Here is a 26,436-nt window from a genome sequence, read left to right as displayed (position 1 = left end):
AGACATGACTTTGCTCCTTCTTTGCCTTCTGCAGTGATTGTGAAGCCTCCCAGCCAGGTCGAACTGTGAGTCCATTAAGCCTCTTTTTCTTCATAAATTACCCAGCCTTGGGTATTTCTTCATGGCAAAATGAAAATGGATTAGTACAATATCCCAAATCCAAATATCCCAAATCTGAAATCTGAAATGTTCCAATCAACATTTCCTTTGAGTATCATGTGGGTGCTTAAAAGGTTTTGGATTTTGGAGCATTTGGATTTTGGATTTTCCCAGATCTGGGATGTGCCACCTGGACTAACATTTGGATCCCAGGAGTGGACCCTTCCATGGCCCCTGCCTTGGCAGAAGTTGGAGGAGGCAGCTCCCTGGGCCTCCCTAGCACTTAGGCCCAGAAGAGGCCTCCCTACAGTCCTCTTCCTGCCAGGCCTCTGGAACTCAGTGAAGCAGGGTGCAGGAAACTTGAGATTGGCCAGCCCCACCAGCCCAGGGCAGTGACGGTGCCCAGGCTTGTGCTGCTGCAGTGCTCTTGCCAGCCCTGGGGGGCTGGGGCCCACCCAGAGGGGTCCTGGTTGGAGGCCTCCATGGAGTACTCAAAGCATGCAGGGCTCCCCAGAAACTCCATGCATTATGGGAGGATAAAATATTTAAACCTATACAATATAAAATATTAACTTAATTATCGTAAATAATACATGCCCAATGCGTCTTTACTGAAGAGGAGGAAAAAAAAACAAGATAAATACTCTCAGCACGAGTACTCGAGCATCAGCGAGGATGCGAGGTGGAGTGTTGGGAATGAGTCTCCCCTGCAGCAGGAACTCAGCTCGCATGCTTGGAGCTAAGCAGCTGGATGCCTGCAAGTCTAGGAAATCATCCATCTCCTCCTAGGACACCCAGCCTCCTCTTCCTGCTCCTTCAGGGAGCCGACCCTGATCTCTTCCTCCTTTACCTACCCAGGACTCTCTGGAAGTCCCTCCTTCACACTTGGCCTTGAGGAGTTCATTTTAGGCCCCCTGTTCCTCAGTCTCTGCCCCAGCAGCTGCAGAGCCCCTGGAGGGCAGGCACTGGGTCTTGTACTTCCCCTGGGCAGAGTCGGCCCAGGAAATCTCTACTGAATGAATGAGTGTTCCCACCTGAGAACTAAAAAAAAATCCTAAGCCTCTCAAACCACTGAATGGAGCCACCCACCTCTTGGCTAAGGGAACCCCAGAGAAACCTTAAAAACTAAGTTCCCACCCATGACAGGACAGGAGGTCGGATGCACCTCATTATACGTACTCCCTTTTCCATTTAAACAGTAGACACAACTGACCAGCATTAATGTTAGAGATCATAAGACTGACAGAACAGACTCTTTGTGGTGATAAGATACCCAATTATAAACAGGACCTAAGGCCGTGCAGGCAATGGTGAAGTCAGGCACCCCTACACTTAAAGAATCAACTAAGCTCTAACTGCCACAGGGTCTTCTTTTTCTCTAGCAGCTAAATACTGGCCTTGAGATAAGCAATAGTAAAACACTTGCAGCTCCACTAGACAGTGACTAACTGAACCCCTGTTCCACCAGCCATAACTACGGCTTTGACTGGTCAAGAGATTGATTTCAGTAACTTTCTCCTGATAAGACCACCAACGGTGGACTGGTTCTGGCTGGTTTACAGAGGCTGAGCACTGAGTGCCTTCATGTCCTTGCCTCATCTTTTAACATACAGGACCTAACCGTAATGCATTTAAATGTTAAGTCTCCACCCCAAAGTGAACATGGAACATAACGTGCATGTTTGCTTACTATGCATGCGTGCATTCCCCCTTCATGAATATTCACAGCTCCTCCCAGAACCTGTTGAATATGTATACCAGCCAACCCCTTCAGCAAAAAAGTGCTTGCTTTTGGTTTTCAACTAGTGGTTGCACTTCCTGCCTACAGGTTGCGATCTCCTTCTTAAGAAATAAAGCTCTCCTCTCTAAATTCATCAGTTGTGTGATTTTTCAGCTGACACATCTGTGGCCCTTCCATCGCCAAGGTCAGCATGAAGTGTGCTTTATGGCAAACACATCTACAGATGTTCCCTCAGATCATCCTCCCAACAACCCTGTCTTATAAGCAGGCAGGGTGATGATTTTCTCATTTTTTTTTCTTGCCCTATCACCCAGGCTGGAGTGCAATAGCAGGATCTTGGCTCACTGCAACCTCCGCCTCCTGGGTTCAAGTGATTCTCCTGCCTCAGACCCCCAAGTAGCTGGGATTACAGGCAACCGCCATCACTCCTGGCTAATGTTTTGGATTTGTAGTAGAGACAGGGTTTCACCATGTTGGGTAGGCTGGTCTTGAACTCCTGACCTTGTGATCCACCTGCCTCAGCCTCCCAAAGTGCTGGGATTACAGGTGGGAGCCACTGTGCCCAGCCAATTTTCTCATTTTACAGATGAGAAAATGAAGGCTTAGAGAAGATAGGTAGCAGGCTGAAAGACAACATTATCTTTCTAAGCTCAACTCCAGTGATCTTTGCTTACTTGTAACATTCCCTTATTTGCTCTTTGTGTTACCGTTCCCACACTCAAATTATTCTTTTTTTTTTTTTTCCCCTAGAGGAAGTGTCACTCTGTCACCCAGGCCAGAGTGCAGTGGCATGATTTCAGCTCATTGCAACCTCTGCCTCCAAGTTCAAGTGATTCTCCTGCCTCAGCCTCCCAAGTAGCTGGAGACTACAGGCACATGCCACCAGACCTGGCTAATTTTTGCATTTTTTTGTGGAGACAGGGTTTCACCATGTTGACCAGGCTGGTCTTGAACCCCTAACCTCAAGTGATCTACCCACCTTGGCCTCCCAGAGTGCTGGGATTATAGGTGTGAGTCACTGTGCATGGCCTCAAATCACTCTTACAGATATTAAATATATCAATCTGATTTTGATTGTCCCAATAATGCCAGAGGGGAGGATGGGCAACTATCACCATCCTGGCTCCTACTTCTTAGGGTCTGTGTGACTAGTAATAAAACTATTTTCTCTTTTAATCTTCTATTTCCTCATCTATAAAACAGAGATAATACTACTACTGACCTCCTAGAATTATTGGGAGGGTTAAATTAAATAATATATGTACAGTGCTTAGTGTTGTGGACAGCTCAGAGAAGATGCTTGAGTCTAGCCATCAACATGAAAACTCCATATCACCAACCACATCAGGTCTTTCTCCTGTTCCTATCTTTTTCCTGCTCCCTTCCTTATTGAATTTCCACAGTCTCCACCACAGAGGTAGTCACTGGTGTGACTACAAGGAAAATGGAAGAAAATAAACGTTTACTGTATCTCAACACTTGTAAGTTAAAAAAAGAAAAGAAAAGAAAAAGAAAATGAACAATAGCCAGAGCCATAGTAGGATGGCTGTTATCAAAACAACAGAAAATATCAAGTGTTGTCAAGGATGCAGAGAAACTGGAACCCTTGTGCACTGTTGGTGAGAGAATGTAAAATGGTGCAGCTGCTGTAGAAAACAGTATGCAGTTAAACAGAGAATTACCACATAATCCAATCCCACTTCTGGGTATATACCCAAAAGAATTTAAAGCAGGGATTCAGGCTGGTCACGGTGGCTCACACCTGTAATCCCAGCACTTTGGGAGGTTGAGGTGGGCAGATTGCTTGAGGCCAGGAGTTCGAGACCAGCCTGATCAATATGGTGAAATCCCCGACTCTACTAAAAATACAAAAATTAGCCGGGTGTGGTGGCACGTGCCTGTAATCCCAGCTACTCAGGAGGCTGAGGCAGGAGAATCCCTTGAACCTGGGAGGCAGAGGTTGCAGTGAGCTGAGATTGTACCACTGTACCCCAGCCCGGGCAACAGAGTGAGACTCTGTCTCAAAAAAAGAAAAATAGAGGAAAAGGGAGGAAAAGAAAAGAAGAAAGCAGGGACTCAAAGAGATATTTGTGCCCATTATATGAACATTATAATGTTCTTAGTAACATTATTCACAGTAGCCAAAAGGTAGAAATAACTCAATTGTTCACCGGTGGATGAACGGATAGAGAAAATGTGGTTATTACATACAGCAGAATACTTTTCAGTTATAAAAAATAAGGAAATTCTGACACATGCTACAACATGATAACCTTGAAGATGTTGTGCTAAGTGAAATAAGTCAGCTGCTTACTCACAATAGCCAAGATAAGGAATCAACTGAAGTGGCCATCCATGGATGAATAGATAAAGAAAATCTGAGACAGATAAAGATAAAGATACATAGATAAATCTTTAATGGAGTCTTATTCAGCCTTGAAAGATAATCAAATCCTGTTATTTGCAACAACATGGATGAACCTGAAGGACATTACGCTAAGTGAAATAAACCAGGCATGGAAAGACAAATAGTGTATGATCTCGCTTATGTGTGGAATCTAAACAACTCAAATTCATAGAAGCAGACAGGAGGACGGTGGGTGCCAGGGCTGGGGAGAAGAGAAGGGAAACAGGGGAGGGGAGGGTGCGGTGTTGGTCAAAGGGTACAAAGTTTCAATTCAGCAGGATGAAAGACTTCTGTAGCTCTAACGCACAGCATGGTGACTACAGTTAATAATGTATTGTCTACTTTAAATTTACTAAGAGAATAGATCTTAAATGTTCTCACAGCAAGAAAAATATAACTATGCGAGGGGAAGTTACATTAATTAGCTTACTTGATTAATCATTTCACAATGTATACACAGTGTATCAAAGCATCACATAGTACACCATTAATACATAGCTTCTCTTTGTCAATCATACCTCAATAAAGCTGGGAGGGAAAGCACAGGTCATAAAACTAGTTGTAACACAAAAGATATGTTAAGAATATTTTATTTTCCAATTTTTCATCATAGACACCATGAGGCTTTCATGGGTTTCAGGAGTAGGATGGTGATTCTACTACTGTGTACATTTTTTGCTTTAATGCAAATATAGAACTAAATTTAAAATACATCATTGGCCCATTTTCCATGAAAAAGAAACCAGTCACAAAAAGACAAGTTCCACATGATTCCACATCTGTGAGATCCCTAGAGGAGCCAGATTCACAGAGACAGAAAGTAGAATGAGGGTTGCCAGGGGCTGGAAAAGGGTGCATGGGGAGTTGTTGTTTGATGGAGACAGAGCTTCAGTTTGGGAAGATGCAAGAGTTCTGGAGATGGACAGTGGCGATGGTTGCACAAAAGTGCAAGTAGTGTACTTAATGCCACCAAACGATATGCTTACAAATAGTTAAAATGGTAAATTTAATATATGTACTTTACCACCAAAAAAAAATTGGCCTTAACAACAGTGAACATGCAATTACTGAATCTCACTACATGACCCCAGGAACAGGCTCAGTGGATGACACTTCTTTCAGTTAATCTTTACAACCTTCTGATTGGTGTTGAAAGTCCCAATTTTACAGATGGGGACGCTAAACTTAGAGTTACCTGCCTTGCCAAGAAAATTCTCAAACACAGACATGTCAGACTCCAGCGCCTGTGTTCTCCTGACTGCAAGCCTGAATAGCTCCACTTCTTCAGCAGCCCAGGGTGATGGCAGGGGGACGCTCTGTATCCCTCGAACACACACACCCCACACTCAGTCACCGCAGCAGCCAGAAAGCCACATGTTAAGCTGGTAACACTCAGCCCTGGGGAAGCCTAGCACCTCGACACTACGGGGCTGAACTTCCGTATCTCACTGGCGGGTCACCTCACACCATCAGCAAGTGGAATCCAGCCCTTGTTTCTCAACTTTCTTTGCCTGCGGTTCTGAAACATCGGGCTGTTTAGGGCAGATCACTCAGGAAGGAAGTTCAGGTCTTCTCTGCATGGGAGGGAAACTACTGCATTCTTGCCTTCTCTCCCCGTCCTGCCCACCAGAGTCCCTGTGCTCCTTTGATGAAATGGTTTCAGACTTGCAGAAACGCATATTGAGGTCTCTTAATGTGTATAAGCAATACCAGACAGCAAGCACACCTGAGCGTGTGTTAAAAATACAGGTTCCTGGGACCAACTCCTATGTGCCTGAGTGTCTTGGCGAAACCTGGAGATCTGTATTTTTTAAAGCCTCCCCACCGAGCCAAGGATTCGGATGAGCGGTGAATTTGGAGAAGAGCTAGCCCAGGGGTCTCCACAAATGAAGGGAGCCCTGGAGGCTGAGCCCCCTTCCTGGGTGACTCTGTACTCCACAGGCCTCTGGTCCGCAGCGTTTGTGCTACCCCCTGTCCCACGAAGCCCCAGACCTCCCGGTGGCTGTCCCCATGGCACTGTCCTGCCCACTCACCCCAGCCGGCCCCACCTGTCCGTGAATGCAGCTGGCTTGGCTGGCTGCCCAGGTGCACAGTGGCCGAGGTGGCTGCAGACTCTTATCAATGAGATCAACAGGATGTCTGCTGAAGATGAGTCGGGACAAGATCCCATGACTATGCCCTAACTGGCATTCCAGAGGTCACCCTGCTGAAGTGCCTGGCCTTGGTAGCAAGAAGCTTTCCAGGGGGAGAAAAGGGCTCTGGGTCCTGGGTTGCTCAGGAGCCCACTGGAATGGATGCTCTGTTCGCCTTTGCGCTGCACAGCGGCTTATTCTTGGAAAAGGCACCTGGGGTTCTAATGCCTGGAAGGCACCCACTGGCTTAATGAAACCTGCTTTTGGCATCTCTGCTGCCTCTTTTAATTCTTGTTTGGGGAGTAGCCAATACCTCTATCTGTTCCCCCATTTCTCAGGACATGACCCAGCAGGAGGGTTCAGAGCCCTTCCAGGCTGGGACTTTATTTGAGTCTATTTGTGAACAGGTGGATGCCTGATGGAACGCAGTCCCTGACCTGGGGCTGGCTGCTCGCTGCGCCTCTCTGTGGGGGGCTGGGAATCAGCCTCCTCCAGGGGTGGCTCTATGTGAAGACCTACCAACACCTGAAGACCCTACTGACACCACCACGAGGGATTCTTTACTGGGGAGCCAGAGAGAGGGAAATGGATCAAGGCCCCGGAGCAGGCTTGGCAGCGAGACCCATCCTGCAAGGAGGGCTGCCAAGGCCCGCTGAGGTGCCCACCTCCCCGTGAGCTGGCAGGGCAGGCGCCAGTGTTAACACTGGAAACACCTGGCTGATAAAAACCAAAAACTTTCTCTCAATGATGGGTGAGAAAGAAAAAGAAAAAAAAGAACCAAATCTGTTGGGCAGAATTTTTCTAGTCTTTTTCTACTTAGTTTTAAAAGCCCTTCAAGAGTCACCCAGGGGCAAACAGTGCATACACACGGTCAGGAGAGAAAGTCTGTGTCCACTGCAGAGAGGCTAGAAGGACACTTCTCCCTTCTATGCCTCAATTTACCATTGCAAAACATAGCGTCCATTGCCTTTCCTGGGCCCTCGTGAGGAAATCATATTGCTGTAACCACAGAGATCCGTTTCCACTAGGAGTTTCTCCCTGGCCTTAAACAACACGCTCGGTCCTCAGGGTTTTCACTTGCAAAACAGAAACATTTGCAAGGCAATATCAGGAATGGATTCCCATCCTACTCCCAGGGCCCTTGCCGTGGTGGCTAGCACAAGTCTACCATGTACTTTATGAGACCAGCAGATTCAGTGAAGCTGACTGAGTAAAAGAGACAAGCGTGCCAGACACAGGGAGGGGTAATGTAACTGTGACAGGATTCAAGAATATGGCCAACATCAGCTACCGCTGAGATTGCGGCTGATCTCGGCAATCATGGCGTCCACATTAAGTCCTGGTTGGAGCGAGTCACTTCGTCCCTCCAAGCCATGATCTCCTCACCAGTGTAAAATAAGGGGGTGGGCCTGGGTGATGGTCTCAGAGATCCCTTCCAGCTCCGACAGTCTACAACTCTATGAAGAAAAATGAGAAAAAGACAAGTGTGTTGACAGAAACATTTTTAGGTCCCCAGCCAAATCTAAGGGACAGAAAAGGGAGAAAAGAGAGGGAAACAGAAGACAGACAGAACTTTCATTAAGAAAAAAAAAAAAAAGGAATCTGACTTGATATCACAGAAAAGCTATGAAGGAAGAGAAAAGAAGCTACGGGGGAGGAAAAGAACACTTGAGGATACTTTTCTTTCAAACAGAAGAGGAGTTTGGTAGAGAATGGCTTCCCTTTTCTACCACCACATCCACTCACTCCACACATCCAGCCACTCGCTCACATATCCCCTGCCTGTTCTTCCCTCCTGTCACCACAGATGGATGACCATGTCCCCAGAATCACTGGCCCCATTCCTCAACACCTATCCTCCATTCCCCAACGCTACTCCCCACTCATCCCTGCACCCCCCACTCTTCTCTCTGCTGGTCACCCTTATCCTCAGAATAACAGCCCAGATATTTCAAAAATGAAAGCATCCTCTGACCTCATATCCCCTCCAGCTATGACCCTTAATTCTCTGGTTCTCATTGGAGCAGAACGTCTCTAAGAAGCTACCAGTATTCACCAACAGCCCCTGCCAGTCTCTCATTATTGCCAGAAAGTCACCAAAGCCTTAGTCCTTCCAAGTCTGATGTCCAGCTCTCAGCTGCCCTCTCCCTTGGCCTTGTAGTAGCATTTAATTCAGTGGATCACCCGCCATCTGCTGGACTCCTTTCTTCCCTTGGGCTCCAGACACTTCTTCTTCCTGGTTTGCTTCTAGCTCACTGTCCCCCCATCACCCTGCTGGCTTCCCCACCTCCTGTCCTCCAGGTGCAGCAAGCTCAGACCTCTGCAGCTGCCTGTCTCTCCAGTCTCCCCCTCAGTACTCTCTTCCCAACCATGGCTTTTAACATTATCTAGACACTGATGACTCCCAAAGTGACATCTCCAAGCCCTACACCTCCCTAAGGGTGTTTCGCAGGCACCTCCAACTTTCCAAATTCAAAACTGAACTCTTAAGTTTTTCCCTCCAGGCCTGTTCTTCCTTCAGGCTTCCCCAGCGGAGTAAAGGACATCATCACATTATCCAGTTGCTCAAGCCAAAAAAACAAGGCAAATCTTTGGCTCCTCTTTTCCTCACGCCCCATGCCTGATCCTTCTTCCCCCACCTGCAGAACGTATGTCTGCACCCCCAACCTCTCCCTTCTCATCCCACCAGCTACTACCTGACTCAATTCACGGGCAGCTTTTCCCCACTGCCTCCACCCTACACAGCAGCCAGAATAAAGGATTTGAGGTTGAAATAAGACTGCAGCCCTCCAGTGCTGAAAGCCCTCCAATAGCTTAGTCTTTTTTTCTTAGTCTGTTGTTTCTTCTAAAACAACAACAACAACAAACAAACAAACAAACAAAATGGGATATATGTGTAGAACGTGTAGGTTTGTTACACAGGTAAACGTGTGCCATGGTGGTCTGTTGCACAGGTAGGCGTGTGCCATGGTGGTCTGTTGCACAGGTAGGCGTGTGCCATGGTGGTTTGCTGCACCTGTTGATTCGTCCTCTAATTTCCCTCCCCTCAGCAGCTTAGTCTTATACTTCAGCATAAAATCCAATGTTCTTTCCACCGCCTGCCTCTCTGTCACCTTCCCCAGACCCCTCACTCCTCCTGCTCCAACCAAACTGGCTTCCCTGCTGCTCCTTCCACTCTCCAAGCAGGTTCCCACCTCAGGGGAGCTGCGCTTGCAGTCTCGTGCCTGGAAGGCTTCTTGGATCTGAAGCCTTGGCTCAAGGATAGCAACTCAGAGGGGCCTCCCCTAACTCCCAAATCTAAAACAACACCCCCAACCCCATAAGGCACTATGTGTCCCCCAGCTCTTGTTTCCCAGAGTACTTGTCATCTGAAATGAAAATGTCTCTTTTGTTTGTTTATGGCCTTCCCCATGAAAATGCAAACTCGAAGATAGGAAGCTTGTGTGTCCAGTTCCCTGTGGAGTCTCCAGGACTGACACTGACTGGCGTCTGGCATGTAAGATGGCGCGAGGTAAGGCTCTGTTGAATGGGTGAGTTGGTGAAGGGATGGGTGTGCTGAGGGTGGGGGCATCTCCTTCAGCCCTGTTCCTGGACATGAGGCTCTGGCCATCTGGCCGGTGGGGGAGCCCAGAGCCCAGTTCTGTCTCCCCCTGGTTTTCTCTCCCCATTGCCCCTACCCTGAGTCAAAGTTGGTGTCTGCTCTTCTCTTCCCCACACCCAGCCCGACCCCTGTTTCCAGTTGGAATGGCCTTGCCCACCGGGAGTGAGCCCAGAGCAGCACACTCCGGGGAAGCTTGAGGACCTCTGGAGGGCTCATCAGGATTCCTCTGCTGCCTACCCTCCTCCCACTCCCCTAGCAGGGGCTAAAGTCTCCTAGGCCTCCTGCTCGCCTGCAGAAAGCCTTCTGGGCTGTCTCGTACCACTGGGCACCTGCGTCGCTGAAGCCCCAGCCTGTGCTGCGCGTCTGGGATGTTTGGTCACAGTGCTGAGGGGCTCAGTCAGGGGTGCCAGAGAGCACTGCATGGGGCCCAGCCTAGGCGGGAGGGCTGAAGCCCAGCTGACCACCCAGGGTGAAGACAATGCCTCCCAAGAGACTGCAGGCTTCCTTCCGAGCCCCTGCAGGCACTGCCCAAGAGCAGCAGCCTGGGATTCACTACTAGGCTGCCATGTGCCATCGTGGAGGAATCACTTCCTCTTCCAGGCCTCAGGCATCTTGCTACTTTAAAAACGTAGATGGCCAGGGCTAAGGGCAAGGGCTTATTTTATTTCCAAAGTCTCTAAAGTCTCTGCGTTAAGCAACCCCGAGGTCTCCGGCCCAGCACACTTAACCCTATCCTGTGAGTGGCCCGACTCCCCTGCCGCCAGGGTAAACACATCAACCACAGCAGAGATCAATCCAGGTCCTCCTGGCGCTAATTAGAAAGAAAACTGGCTCCCGGGGAGCTGTGTCTCTTCCCCATTCCCAGACGGAGGAGGTAATGGATGATTCACGGCAGGAGGAGGGGCCGCGTCCCTGCAGGTCTTGGTCACCAGCTCCCAGCAGGCGCTGCCCCTCCTGCACCCCTTTCCTGACTCTGGCTCCCAGAAACAGATGAACTCTGACTGACTGGCAGTGCTGGAATTTATCAATGGCTTGTTCTCTCTGGAACCAGCTTTCATTGATCAAATCTGTTCCTAGCCCTCTGTTCCTGAGAATTCCCCCAGGGACCAAGATTCACTTGTGTTGTCTTGTGGATAAAAATAAAAACACACCCCAGCTCACATGACTTCACTTTTTGCCATTCCTTCCCTCCAGCAAACATTCCCCCATGCCACCTAAGCAGGGAAGAGAGGGGGAGATATTACCTAGGTCTTTCCGCACTCTAGAATTCCATGATTTTAACATGTGTACATGGAGCTTTCAGCCACGCACAAACATGCTTTCTGGAGGGAACACAGGAAAATGCAAAGAACTGCTGAACCAGTGCGCTACAAAGACAGAACTAGAGTGGATGCTTTTCCTTCTTTATATTTCCTCTAACATTATGTGATAACACTGTTTTGTGCAAAATAAAATATGGTAGCAATGCTGGGTAGGGAATCAAAGGGTGAAAGTTCCAAGAACGCACTGTCATGCTTGCTGGGAGGTGTCATTTCAGGTGGTTAAATGAAGTTAGAGGTTTGAGAGAATTGCATGCAAGGGCAGCCATATCCCCCTCCCTCTTCTGGACATGGCCATTGTTCCAAAGTAAGCCGTATCTGGGCAGCAAGTGCTGAGCAGGACCAGAGGTGGAAGGAGAGAGCACACAGTAAGTCTGACCTAACTAACCCTCCTCTAATGACCACTAGAAGCCGCAAGGCCTGAAGCCTGGCTCACAGACTATGTGCCCTGGACAAGAACTCCATCCATGTACCTGTATTCAAGTTGCACACCGTCCAAATAGGCAATGTCCTGGGGAGGCGTGCCGTTTACATTGCAGACCAACTTATCTGAGAGTTGCGTGCATGGGTACAGAGTCCCGCAGTAGCAGTGAAGAGCTACATAAATCCACCTGGCAATGTTACAAGTACATACGTATGCCTGCCTCATGGGGCCCTTTCCCAGCCACACTCTGGGAGGGACCTGCAGTCACTTCTCCTTCCTGCCAGCCCTTTAGGAAACCCAATTCCTGTCCCCATTGAGGGAACAACCCAGACCAGTTGCCTATCCTTGGTGGTGGGTGGGAAGGAGGAAGGGAGTGTGGGTGGATGGGGTGTGATACTGCTGGTGTGTGTGAGGGTCCGAGGGCGGGGGCTGCCAGGGTAGTGCTCACTGGGGCCCTGGGAGCTCCCGGGAGGAGGAGGGCCAGTCCGCCTCATACAGGTGTCCAGGTCACACTAAGGTGAGCCACCCAAGGAATAGGCCCTTTCCTAATTCATGCAAAGGCCCTGTGGGTTAGTGGAGGCCTGGGCTTGGGCCAATCCTGTCTTCTCTGCAGAAGGGGAATATCAAAACGCAGCCAGAGGGGGCCGTAGACAAGCAGATGGCCACACCCAGAGGCTTTGCTTGGATGTTTGTGGGAGGAGGTATTAAAGAAAAAATTATTCCTGACACTTACTAATATGGTAAGACTGACTTTATTCAGGAGGACTGCCACCCGGGTATAAGGACTACTATCCTGGAGTTTTCCAGGAAGTGAGAGATTGGGCTCAACTCTGATGACAACAAAGACAAGTAGAGATTCACAGCCCAGAAGCAGCATGGGGTAGATGGACGGATATCACTAAGAGGAAAGTGAAGGCTGGGGGGTTCTTGCTGCAAGCCCGCCAAGGCAATAAGATCCCTAGGGTGGGGCAGGAGGCATCTGATCAGATATCAAGGGTGGGGATTTTCACTAAAATCCTGACCCAGCAGGATTCTTGCTAAAACTGGAGTAAGCAGGCCAAGACCAGAGCCCAAGGTCGGGGCTTTGAGGGCTCAGGGGAGCCTGCCTAGAGGCAAGTCAAGGGGTGTCTTTGAGGAGGCTCCTGGGTCTAGGAGAGCCACAGGCCTCCCTTAGTCCTGCAGGGAGCAGCATGGGGTTCCGCCCGCCCCGCCTTATAGTACAGCAGCCCCTCTGGGGAGTCTGGCCGCTGCCCCCCAATCCATGTCCCAGGACAGCTCTGTCTGACAAATAATAGTTTGGTGCTCGAGGCGACTGCACGGACGGGGCCTCTTGGCTTCACCTAGGACTTTGCTTGCAAAGGGCACATGGGGCTTTCCAGAATGACTTGCACAGCCTCACGGTGACCTCCCCTGGTAGAGGCAGCAGAGCGGGCCCTGGAGTTCACTGCACAGGGAGGAAAGCCATGGGGTGGAGGGTGGGCAAGAAGCCCTGGCCTGGGGACCCTGGGTCACAGTTCTGGTCACACAACCTCCTCGTAAAACCTGATTTCCTTCATACCCCACCTCCATACACTTTGTGTTCCAGGAAAACTAACCTCAAGTAGCAACAGCAGGAAGCCTGTCTGAAGGCCCCCTCCCCTGCTTCGGGGTCTGTGCAGCCCTTGGGTCCTGACTCAGGATTCCTCTCCCGCCCCACTTCTCCCCAGCGCCCCCTGCTGGATGCCCCATAGGAGGCCGTGGATGACGTCCCAGCTCCTCCTGGACCCAGTGCTGCTGGGGCTGGGGAGCTTCCTCCTCTAGGAGCGCGAGATGAGAGCCTTCCGGAGGCGTCCCGCCGCACTCCTCAGACTCCAGGAGGCAGAAGCAAGCTGAGCCTGATTACTATTCCCAGGGGATTGCTGCCTGCTTTTTATTTATGCGTTTACTGGGAAGCTCTTTATTTACATTGCTGTAATTTACATTTCCCACAAGTGCCTGCCTTTCCCATCTCCTTCCCTTCTCCACATTGCTAAACACGGGTTCCCCAGTTGCTCCCGAACGCCGGCAGCGCACAGGCTCTTCTGAGGACTCCTGGGTAAACATCCCCCATGTTCACCCGGAAAGTGTCGAAAGGGTGGGCAGACATTTCTGTGCACATAGCAGGCTCTTGGCACTTGGTTTGGAGATGTTCAGCTACCCTAAACGCAACTCCTCGAAGAGCACCATCCCCACAAAGGCACCTCTGGCTGTCTGACCCCAGCTTCCCTGGAACTGGGGAAGGGCAGGTCACTGGGGTCACTGCGTCCTGGAACTGAGTGGTCTACGGAGGCAGCCACACAAGTGCGGCAATTAATGTCGCCATTGATTTAGGTGAAGTCTGAAGGGTGCTCGTACTCTGTGTGACCCCACTACCTTTTCTTCAATGGGAGAGGGAGCCACGAACCCTTTCCCAAGTCTTGCAGTCTTGGGTGCATCTGCCTTCCTGCCCCTCCCGTCTTCCCAGGCTCCAGCCAGGGGATCAGCTGGGAGGATGCAACTCTCTTTGCCCCTTTCAAGCCTCTAGTTTCACCCTTCAGGCCTCTAGTCTCACTTCTCCCAGTCCAAGCTAAGAAACCCGCAGGCAAGATGGATTCTACCCCCACGTTGGTGCCCACCAGCCCGGGTCTGACGCCATGTCCTTGGCTGCCTGGAGCCCACTGTGCCCTTTCTCACTGCCAGGGTGCTCCCTCCTGCCTGGCTGCACTCCCTCCAACCTGCGCACAAGCTGCAACCATGCCACGATCTTGAAGCACAGCCCAAATCACACCCTTGCCCAAAAGTCGTTGTTGACGCCCCTAGACCCAATCTAAACACAAAAAATCTTCCTATGACTCTCCCTCTCTTCATGGATCCTATTTGTCACCCAAACTAAAGAATAAGGAATAACATCCTTATCCCTTATACAATAAAGAATTACTCTATAAGGAGCCCCTGTACTCCATACTGCCTGCTTTGTCTTTGTCACACTTGTCACTAACTCACTAGATACCTTATTTATTTCTGGTATTCTCTGTCTCCCTCTCCCGCTAGAATGTAAGCTTGCATGAGAGGGCTTTTTGTCTGTTTTGTTCACTGCTTTGAAACAAACAGGGCCTGGCACAAAGGAGAGGCTCAAAAACCACCTATTGAATAAATGAATGAACAAATGGACAAGAAGTGACACTTGTCCAGCGGTCCCAGTTTTCTGCCCTCATCACATGCATCATCTTGGCTCATCCTCACGACAACACGCCGAGGTAAGTGCTTTGCCCTCACTTCACACATGTGAGGAAGTCCCATGAATTCTTAAGGTCACAGAGGCTGGGCGGGTGTAGTTTTGTTCAGCAGGAGTCCCTGCATTGGGTGGAATGAAGGAAGGACCCAGGCTCCACTGGCAACTGTGTTCAAGCTTGGTCTGATGTCACCGTCTGTCCCTGTCCTCACCTTCAACGCCCACCTGTCAAACCCCACCTCCATAATGCTCTTCCTGACCCCTTCAGCGGGTCCTTAGGCTTTTTGTTTTTTTTAAAAAACCTTTTATTACATTCATACCTACATCCTACTACTAAATGAGGAGTTCCTGAGGACACAATGCACAGACATGAATCACAGCGCTGAGCACCTGCTCCATCTTACAAACACTGAAGGTGTAATGAGCGCTTGTTAAATGAAGGAAGAGAAAGAAAATAGCTTGAAAATCATTGTGTCTGTGTCTTGTCGTATGTCTGTGGCACATGTGTTGCCCTTAACTCTAAATGACCACCTTCATCCCAAACTTATTGTATTCCTGGGAACTATTCTAGAATATTCGAGGACTGAATATCGGACTGTGTCTCCCCCATTTGAGTTGTGTTCTGCCCGCACCCAGCATGACCCATGTGGGAGGGGCGGTGTCTTTAAGTTGAAATGGGTGAATTTTTAAGTAGGGAGGGAGAGTGAATCTCCCACAACATTTTTTCTCATTTTCAAAGGACTGTAATTGTGGAAGACAGTGTGGTGATTCCTCAAGGATCTAGAACCAGAAACACTATTTGACCCAGCAATCCCATTACTGGCTATATACCCAAAGGATTATAAATTATTCTACTGTAAAGACACATGCACACATATGTTTATTGCAGTACTATTTACAATAGCAAAGGCTATTTGCTATGTAAATGAACCAACCCAAATGCCCATCAATGATTAGACTGGATAAAGAAAACGTGGCACATATACACCATGGAATACTATGCAGCCATAAAAAAGATGAGTTCATGTCCTTTGCAGGAACATGGATGAAGCTGGAAACCATCATTCTCAGCAAACTAACACAGGAACCGAAAACCAAACACCGCATGTTCTCATTGGTAAGTGGGAGTTGAATAATGAGAACACATGGACACAGGGAGGGGAACATCACACACCGGAGCCTGTCGTGGGGTGGAGGGCACTTATCCCAGAACTTAAAGTAAAATTTTTTTAAAAAGAAAGGAATGTATATTCACTGTGGGATATTTAGAAAACATGAAGGTGTACAGAAGAAAACACAAATGCACATTGTTCTTAATCCGCACAACTTCGCGGCCAGGTGGGTGGAATTATTCCCGCTTTACAGAAGAGGAAACGGAAGCTCAGAGAGCTGAAGTAGCGGCCCAAACCCTTGGGCCAGTAAGCCGGGCAGGGCCAGGCTCTCACCCACCTGTGCCTGAATCCAAGCCCAAGGCCTCCTATCCAGACCAAGAGCTTTGCAGGCTCAGCATCCCAGAGCTTGGATCCGCGGCGTGGCGGCCAGGGTTTCGAGGGCTCCCGTGGTTTGGGCGCTCTGCCGCTGCGCTTCACAAGCTGCGACCCCCTGCGTGGGCCAGCATCGTGTAGGCCGGGCCCAGCACTGTCCTGGCGCTTCAGAAATCTTTGTTGAGCGAATGAATGAAGTAACGAATGACGGCAGTAAACACAACGAGCGACCCGGAGGCTCCGGCTTGCGTTTTCCCTCTCCAACCCCCAGCGAACCGGAGCCGGGCTGGCGCCTGAGGGGAGTCCCCGGTCGAGGGCACCGCGCAGCTCCGCGTCCCCGCGCCGGCGCCGAGAGGGAGGCCCCGCCCTACGGGCAGCTGCGGAGCCATCTGCTGCGCGGGCGGCGCCGCTCCAGTGTTTGTTTACAACCCGGCCCAGCGAGCGGCAGGAGCTCGGCTCCTCTTCCAGGCGCGCGGCGGTGCCAGTGGGGGAAGCGCAGGGCGCCGGGGGCGCGGGGCGGGACAGGAGCGGGGGGGCGGGGGGCGCGGGGCTGGACAGCAGCGGCTCTGCTTCCCGGCTCCCCGGCCCACGCCCCCCGGACCCCACCCCGCGGCGCCCTCTCGCCCCCTCTAACCCCCTGTGGGACCCCGTTGGAGCGCGGTCCACGGGGACAACAGCATTTCCAGGATCCAGGAGTGTTCAGGATGAAGGGAGATGGCGCGCAGGGTGGCACCTAAAAAACAACGCTCCTGCAGTGTCCCTGTAGGTGACAGGATGGGTGTTAGGCATTTCACAAAATCTCTAAGTCCAATAGCTCGCCCAACTCAGGGGATTCCCCTTTTTGACAGTGGCCAGATACAGGCAATAAGGTCTGGTTTAAATTTTTTTTTTTTTTTTTTTTTTTTTTTGTTTAGACGAAGTCTCGCTCTTTCGCCCAGGCTGGAGTGCAGTGGCCTGATCTCGGCTCACTGCAAACTCCGCCTCCCGGGTTCACGCCATTCTCCTGCCTCAGCCTCCTGAGTAGCTGGGATTACAGGGCCTGCCACCACGCCCAGCAAATGTTTTATATTTTTAGTAGAGATGGGGTTTCACCGTGTGAGCCAGGATGGTCTCAATCTCCTGACCTCGTGATCCTCCCGCCTTGGCCTCCCAAAGTGCTGGGATTACAGGTGTGAGCCACTGCACCCGGCCAATTCCTTTTTTTTTTTTTTTTTTTTTTTTTTTTTTTTTTTTAAAGCTTTCTGATGTAAGTGCACTTCTGGTGTTACCATTTTTACCGCCACTCCCCACGGCAGCCACAAGCTCAGGGTTGGATCAGAGCTTGGGGAGGGTGCCAGGCAGAGATAATGAGAAATAACCCTAAGTTCTGGGCTTAGGGGTGCCAGCAGGTAAAGGTAAGTGACATCAGGGCAGTGACTAAGAGCCAGACTTTGGCGAGACAGCTAGTGTGGGGAGGAGACAGTCAGCAGCAGGGCTTTCCCCTCCTCCCGCCTCCCTGCCTCCAGCCTCCACCTCTCCAGGCCTCCCCGCCTCCAGCCTGCACTGCAGACCTTCCCTAGACCATGCTGGACCTAGAGCCCCAACCTCCTCCGCAGCCCCGCCGTGCCTTGATGGTGCCACCCACCGGGAACTAGGGGTGCTCCCTGTACTCCCAGAGGGACAGTTGTGGGAGACCCCGGCCTGATCCTCGGATGCCCAGGGACTCGTTTCTACATGATTATTGGTTTGTTTGAGTTTTTCTCCTTGATACAAGGGACTAGGACGTTAAAAGTCCTGACAAAGAGGAGGTTACACTTCCCACACACAAAGGAGCTCGCAATCTAGAAGGGGAAGACGGGGAAGACAAAGTGGACAGGAATCACCGCTATTCAATGCCTGCCTACTATGCGCCAAGTGCTGAGTTTGCTGTTTCTCTGGCATTTCATCCAATAAATACTTATGACATCCTGCACTGCACTGGGCTCTGTGGATGGAGTAGAAAACAAGTCTTGTAGATGAGAAGAGAGAATTAAAATAATTCCAATAATAGCATGTGTGCCATAAAGGAAATACCTCTTTTAATCCCGATACAAACCCTGATGAAGGGTAAATATTCTTATCCCCATTTTACAGATAACGGCTCAACAAGGAGAAACAACTTGCCCAAGATCTCCAAGGCAGAGTTTGGAGCCATGTCTGGAGCCTGTATTCTGAAGGTAACGTCCACCTAGGGGCGAACATTGGAGATGACTCATCTGCCAGCTCTGGATGAAACAGCTGGGCCACAGCACCATGAATGGCAAAGGTTCCTTGCTGGGGCTAAAGCAGAATAGATGTCCACTTGGAGAGTGCTGTTTTCACAATTCTGAATCGGCTGGGTGTGGTGGCTCACACCTGTAATCTCAGCACTTTGGGAGGCCCGGGTGAGAGGATCACTTGAGCCCCAGAAGTTCGAGACCAGCCTGGGCAACATGGCAAAACCCCATCTCCACAAAAAGATACAAAAATTAGTCAGGCGTGATGGTGTGCACCTGTAGTCCCAGCTACTGTGGAGGCTGAGGTGGGAGGATCACCTGAGCCTGGGGAGGCTGAGGATGCAGTGAGTTGTGATCATGCCACTGCATGCCAGTCAGGGTGATGGAGTGAGACCCTGTCTCAAAAAAAAAAAAATTTCTGAATCAGTAAAAATAGGAATAGACACTGTGACTAGGAGCCACCATCTGACAATCCCATTTGGGAGAAGCACAGGCCTGTCTGGGTGAGTCTCCCTCATGCATATCTGTTCATTCATTCACTCATTCAACACGCCCTGAAAGACCGCCCTGCCCTGGTGCAAGGGCATGTCCTGGGGGCTGTGGAAGTACAAAGGAAAGAGAATTAAACATCCATTCCCCTCTTCCAGGAGCAGAAGCCCAGGGTGAGGCCAGCCCATTAAACCTGCTTGGCCCATAGAAGGAGAAAGAAGGGGGCTGGGCAGAAGATGAGGCAGGAGGGCAGCCGTCGGTGACGGTGCCAGGACATCACTGGAGGCTGTTAAAATGAGTCTGTATGCTTGGGTCAGGCAAGGACGCAGCCAGCATCAGCTGCTGCTGCTCTTAGCTTCCCTGCCCGTGTCCCTCGGCTGGCCCTGCTCCTCCCTGCAAAGAACAAGCAAGAATTCTAACAGGGTGAAACCAGGACAGTGGCTGGCTCACACATCCAGGGGAAAATGATCTGAAAGCACCGCATTCCATGGGACAGACAGGCCAGGAAAACCAGGATGCTCAGAGAAACCAGACCTGACAGCAGACGGCAAATAATATCCCATCCGGAAGTATGACAGGACAAGAGGAGAAGCTGCACACATCGGCCCATCCTGCCCTGGGCTAGTCCGTGCCCAGGCATTCAGGGAAGTGGACCATGGAGAGCAACACAAACTGTCACATGCCAGGAGGCCTGGGAGCCAAGGCCAGAGGGTGGGGAGGAGCTGCAGGCTACTCAAAAGACCCAGGGAGCCAACTGTGACATGTGATCTGTAAGCCAAATATTTATAAATGGAATCAGATCTCCTCCTAGGTTGATGCTTTTATTTGTATGTTCCTTCATTTAGCCCCAACTCTCCTTATCCCCCTGGTAAGATCTTATAAATCAAATGCACACACACCAATACATCCAGCTCCATGAGGTCAGGAGGTATTTCATTAACACCATCTCTCCTCTACATGCCTGGTCCAGCAAAGACCCAGGCAAAGTGGGGGCTTATTGGCCAATTAAATGCACTAGCGAGGGAGAGCTTCTAGTTAAAACAATTTATTTAGATCTCTTAAAAGCAAAGAATCCCACAATAGTAAACATAATTACTCTTTAATGTGATCTGGTTTTTAGTTGGAGTTTCGTCTATTTTATGGAACAAACTTTTTTTTTAAATACTGTGACATAAACAGCTACGTACTTACGAAAACTGTTCTCCTTTCCCCGGGCACAGAGCCAGTCCCACCTCCCAGCCTCCTTGGCAATCAGCGTGGCCATGTGCCTGAGTTCTAGCCAATGGGAGGTGAGTGGAAGTGGGTGTCCCTTCCAGACCTGGTACTGAAATTCTCCCACAGGTAACTCTCTATTCTCTTTCATCATGCATTGGCTAGAAGTGAAGGACTCCAGAGCCCCTGGAGATGGAGGATGGAGGAGCCTGGGTTCTTGAATCCTCACATGGAGTGCCAGCCACAAATTGGCATTTGGACTCCTATATGGACAAGAAATGAATTTAAATCCTATTAAGGCTGGGTGCAGTGGCTCATGGCTGTAATCCTAGTGCTATAAGAGACCAAAGTGGGAAGATCACTTGAGACCAGGAGTTTAAAACCAGCATGGGCAACATAAGTGAGACCCCTGTCTCTACCTAAACAAACAAACAAACAAATAAATAAATAATAAATAAAGTAATATAAAATAAGATTAGCTGGTCTTCAGAGGGACAGAACTAATAAAGAAAAATAAACCAAAGTTAAAAAAATAATGCGAAGAAAGAACAAAAAGGAAAGTTAAAAAAAAAAAAAAATCCCACAAGACAAAATTAGCCACGTGTGGTGGTGTGAACCTGTAGTCCTAGCTACTTGGGAGGCTGAGGTGGGAGGATCACTTGCATCCAGGATTTGGAGGCTGCACTGAGCTATGATCTCACCATCTCACCTCTGTATTATTCCTCCCCAGCTCCCCAGGTGATGGAGCAAGACCCTGTCTCAAACAAAACAAAACAAAACAAAAGTCCTATCATGCTACTGAGATTATGTTATGGCATTGCTCTATTATTACAGCACCCAGCATTAGTCCAGCACAAGCACTTAAATGCATAACATGGCTGGCAAGTCAGGCTTGGGTAGGGGAGGTACTGGTAAGGGTTAAATTTTAATATATGGGGAGAGGCCGATGCTAGGAACATCCATGGAGATGAGGAGTTCTGAGATTTCCTGATATGCTTGGCTCAGTAAAATTTTTTGGAATCCCCTCATTCCCTTTCCCACCTGCAACTTGTACCTGGCCACAGATACTCTCCATTTGCTGTTCATCAAATCTCCCCATAGTGGCTACTCGACACTGGGATTTAACTGATGGCCCCAGAATGCATCTCTTTCTCTTTGAACTTTTTCCTCAAGCTAATAATTTCCCTTAATCTTCTGAACTTCCCATCGGGTCTGACAAAAAGCTTACTGAGTGCCTTGTTCCACCTCTATTTCATGCAACCTTCTGAAGTTCTCTTTTATATCAACATCCATCAGTCCTTCCCTTTCTACTGCGTTTGGGTTCTATCTCTTTCATGCATCACTTCCCCATGTTGCTTTCCTGCGTCCTCCAGTCTCACTCTGCTCTGCCCCATTTCCTGTTTATTTTCCAATAAATGGTTTCCTTCATCTTTCATGCATTTCCTCCCTTCCCAGTGCTCCAACCACAACCCCACTTATTTTCTGAGACACACTCCCTCCCCATTAATCTTTCACCTAGGAAAGAGAGGCTAAAGCTTTCCATTCTTGTGCATCTCTGCGTTAGTTAATTAGAGCCTTGTGAATAACAAACTAAAACTGTTTAACTAGCTGTTTCATCCTGACTCTTCTGCCCCTCATGGTGGTGGGCCATCATCTGATCACATAGTTCATAATCTGTTATCGTGCCAAGAGGGAAGAAAGCTCCCGACATCTTAAAAGAAAGGAAGCAGAATAATTTATAGAAAGAAAGAAAGTGCTTAGTCAAAAGTATACTGCAAGAATTGTCACTGACTTGTTCTCAGCTTTTCCCTCATTAAACTTTTCATTTTCTGCCATCTGTCAAATATAAATCAACTTCTGTCAAGTTTCCTTAGACATTTCAAATACTTGCATACTCTATTCTTTCATTCCCTTTTCCCTCCAGGCATTTACAATTCTTCGACTTCCAAAAAGAATTGTGATCGTTCATAACAGGAGGCACACAAATAATAAAAATAACTTGCAACGTGAAAGAACGTGAGCCACTGTAAGAAATGGCAAGGTCCATGAATCTACGTATCTCAGGTTAAGGATACTTATTGTCACTGAGCACAAAATTGATCTCTGAGCTAAGTGCACACAGTGTTAAAGACAAAGCAAAAAGGAAAACAGAAGAAGTGACAAAGACCTCAATGGTTAAAACTAGAAAGCATACTGTACATGACTTTACTCTTTGTTACTCTTGTAGAAAGTCTTTGAACTACTTTAAAAATATTTCCTTACATCCTGCCTATTTGCTAAAAGGATATGACACAGCATAAAATTTAAAAAATCATTATTGTAAAAATAAAGACAAGACATGCTAAATGGGATATGTGGTGGAAGGGGGACTGATTATAACTTTCTTTTAAAAGGCTAGACTCATGGTAATGAACACAATTGAGTACAGACTTTAGCTCTGAGCTCCCCAGCACCCATGGCAAAGAGGGAAACACAAGATTATAGAGCTGATTTTTTTCTAATCACAGTTACAAGATAGTCACTTTGTAACTATGAACTATGAGAGGAAGTTGTCTTATGGGTCTTGTCAGTTCCCTTATTCTTTAGAAAAACTCTCCAGGGCTTCTATCATGTCATCTTCAAAATCCTTGGCCAGCTCCACCATCCAGTGGCTTCACCATATGACCCAGCTCTCTGCCTGCACTCAGGACATTACTTTATCCTTGGATGTAACGTTTCCCAGGCATTTAGGTTCTGTGGCCATGATGAGCGTCATATTAGCCACACCAACTGCAGTCTCATCTACTTACTTTTTTTCTTTCACTCTACTTGCATTTTTACTTAATAAGTTTTTTTTTATCCTGGGAAATCCCTGCTTTGGGAGACTAATAGCCTCGAGAACGTTTGTATTCCTTCCTGGCTTGTGAACAACTTACTCCTTCCTCACATTCCACCTGAACTGCGTCTTTCCCTCCAAGCCCGGCTAAAGTCCCATCTCTTCCGTGGAGCCTTTCCTGATAACTCAGCCTGGGAGCTGAAACATCCTCCACTGAGCCCAGGGCTGGCTCCTGCCTTCCTACTACACAGCAGCTGTCCTCAAATAGGCAGTGGCATTTTCCCCTAGCAACTGAGCACATCGTCGGTGCCCCGTAACGTGGCAATGTGGCAGGGCTGAGCAATGGATGTGCGCCCACAGTACCTGGGTTCCTGGGTAAGTCATGCTTCAAGCTTCAGTTTAGCCAGCTATAAAATGGCAAAGGGGTTGGGGAAGAGGGGGCTCTGTATTCTCGGAAGTCCCTGCCATCCTGAAGTCCCACCTTCTTTGGCGTCCCCCAAATGCACCCTGACTTTGGCGTTTTCAGCTGCTTCAGTTTTCCTTCCAGGGAGTCGCACCCATGAGTTCTTTAGCTATCAGCAGCCCTTCTTGTCTCTAAGACAGCCCTCCTTGTGCCTCGCCTCCGCCCAAAGCAGGCACATCCGAGTCCTGGACAGCGTTCTGACCCCCTCTCTCCTCTCAAACTGGTCTGGTCTCTGCCTGTTTGAAACAGACTATTTTTAGCCTCCATTTCTGTCTGCTCAATTTTTCTGCCTTCCACCATTTCTATTGCATCTTCAGGAATACACTGACATTTCTGTCCCTGGTGAAACATTTAGTCTGTTCCTGATTTTGGACATAAGCCACCAAGTCCTGGACTGTACAATGACAGAGTTGCTCCATTCTAGTTGTGGTTCTGCCTCCTGGCAGGTTCTGCACCTTTGTGGACGTGGCTTAACCACTCTGAGCCTTGGTTTTCACTTTTATCCATTAGAGACGGCACCTCCCCGGGCTGACTCAAAGTTAGCAATCAATCAAGACAGCCCCAATCCCATGGTCTGCTTGACCAGCTCACGAGGCCAGTCCTGAGGAAAGCTTTTCCTCCAAAGCACGTGGACAGCACAAAAGAGTTTACAAATCACTTTCTCATACACTGTCCTTTGAGGCATTGCAATCATTGTGGCCATTTTCTAGATGATGCAGCTGAGGCTCAAGCAGCTTACCCAGGACATGCATCCAGGTCTTCAAAAACCAGACCTCACACTCCCCACCTGCAACAGGCTGGCAGAACACTCGAGAGGCCCACCTGAGCTACAGGTGTCTGCACACAGTGGTTCCCAGAACCCACACTCCTGTCCCCTCACACTGAGGGATATGTGGGCCACTGTCACCTCCCCACAAGGGCTCGCTCCCACTGCCATAGTGCGAGATGGGGCTGCAGAGGTGCACGTGGAAGCTTCATGGGGGTGCTGCTGTGAAGAGGCAGAAACAAGACCCGAGGGCAGGATGAGTGAGGCAACAGGGCTGTGCGACACTGCTTCATCTTGCCTGTAAGCTGTGGCTTAGGGAGCAGACAGTTTCGGAGAGACGTCACCCAGGCTGGCGGGGAGGGGAGAATGTCTGACGCGGGCATCTGAGTCATTCTGACTGAGGAAGAGGAGGTGACTCTGACTCTCCCAGCAGGGGCAAGGGCAAGAGCCTGGGGTGGCAGCTTGAGGTCCTAAAATAAACCTGCACATTTGGCTTGAGCTTGCATCCTCTGTGGATTCCCTTGCCTCCCGGACACCTGGAGCAGCCACTGTGGCAGCCTGGGCAGAGCCCCCCACCTGGGTGATCTTGACCCAGGAACCTCTGCTCTGGGCATCAGAGTCCCCTTTGAACATCAAAAGGGTTGAACTGGACCATTCCTGAGGTCTTTTTGAGTCTTAACGTTCTAGGATTCTAAATTAGTACTTTGGTGGTTATTGACTATGTCTGACAGTGAAACATTATTTATCTTAGACATGGGCCAAGTGATAATAGACATTTCTTGAAAGGCAAAGATTCCCCAGGTGAAAAATCCACCCACAGGGCTGCTTCTCTTCCTGTTACCAGCTGAGGGGGGTCGGGACAGGTGGTTGGTGGGTACCCACAGTCAGTTTCCTCTTCTTTCCGGGCCCCCTCCCCAAACTCCCTGAAGCTGGATGTGGCCACATGGCAGGTCCAGAGAATGGGGAGAGGAGTCTCCACCACGTCCAGGAGCAGGCGTTTCAGAGGTGGATGTGCCTCCCACACTTTTTGCCCCATCTGACAGCTGGAACACAGGACTGCTCTGGCGTTGCACACTAAGCCTGGGGGTCTCCCCATGACTGCAGCCGCACCCATGCTCACTGGGTAACGCAGTGACAGGATACCCTCATCGTCTGCGTAGTGAGTGAACGTGGGGTGGTTGCTGTTGCTCGTCCACCTCCCCTGCTGGATTCTGAGCTCTCTGGGGTTCAGGGTCACATTTGACTTTTCCTCCTGTCTCCAGGGCTGGCCTCAGCACCTGACTCAATAGTGGTTTGTTGATTTGGGAAAAACACACCTTCAACAGCCTCTCCCAGTCCATCTGCTCTTTGTGGCCCTAGAGTTGGAGACTGAGTGCCCCGTGGCTGTCTTTGTCCCCTGGGATGGACCCTGGGAGGGCCCCTCCCAGCTCTACTCCATCATCTCAGACCATCAGAGATAAGGGGGCCTTGGTGACCACCTCCTCCAGAGGCAGCCTGGGGGCGTCTATGGTTATCTTGATGACTAAGGGCATCCCTGGGATATGGTGGGTGGGGGCTGGGCAGGCTGAACATCTCTCAGTGAGCAACAGTCCCCTCCATGAAGACTGTCCTGCCCAAATACCATTAGTGTCCTGACACAGATGTCTGGGACCCTGACACTTCTTGAGCCATTTCCCACTTTTTTGTTGCCCTTTTTGCCCTGCCGTCTACTAAAATCCCTTCTTTTCCTTGTCTGCTCCCTGCCTGCACAATGCTTTCTCCTCCCTCTCTCTTCTACAGAAAGCTGGCTGCTTTAGGCAGCCTGGAATGACATCTCAGCAGGTCCTGGTGCCCACACAGCTGTGTGGACATGGGCAGCGTGGGTTTCTCCTTTGCACACAGCCTGCCCACTCTGCCTTTCCCCAGAGAGAGGCTTCCCAGGAACACAGGTTCCTACAGGAGCTGCGGCCAACCCAGCCAGCTGGACACTGATGGTGTGACACCCATATGGGCTCCCACCAGCAAACAGCCCACCCCTGGCC

The 26,436-nt window shown here is 49.6% G+C and overlaps 1 protein-coding gene and 1 long non-coding RNA gene across 2 annotated transcripts in view; both read right to left on the bottom strand.

Annotated features, from left to right (window-relative positions):
- The window catches only part of XKR6 (XK related 6), a 294,424-nt gene that overhangs the window by 137,603 nt on the left and 130,385 nt on the right, over window positions 1-26,436 (bottom strand). The window lies entirely within an intron of this gene.
- Window positions 20,243-24,771, bottom strand: LOC140712288 (uncharacterized). Its single transcript, XR_012093816.1, has 2 exons — window positions 24,472-24,771; window positions 20,243-20,634 (listed from the first exon to the last, which is right to left on the bottom strand). It is a non-coding gene; the product is annotated as an uncharacterized lncRNA (long non-coding RNA).

This window comes from Chlorocebus sabaeus, chromosome 8, assembly GCF_047675955.1.
Source record: "Chlorocebus sabaeus isolate Y175 chromosome 8, mChlSab1.0.hap1, whole genome shotgun sequence".
Lineage (NCBI taxonomy): Eukaryota > Metazoa > Chordata > Mammalia > Primates > Cercopithecidae > Chlorocebus > Chlorocebus sabaeus.
This window is presented reverse-complemented; position numbering and strand designations above follow the sequence as displayed.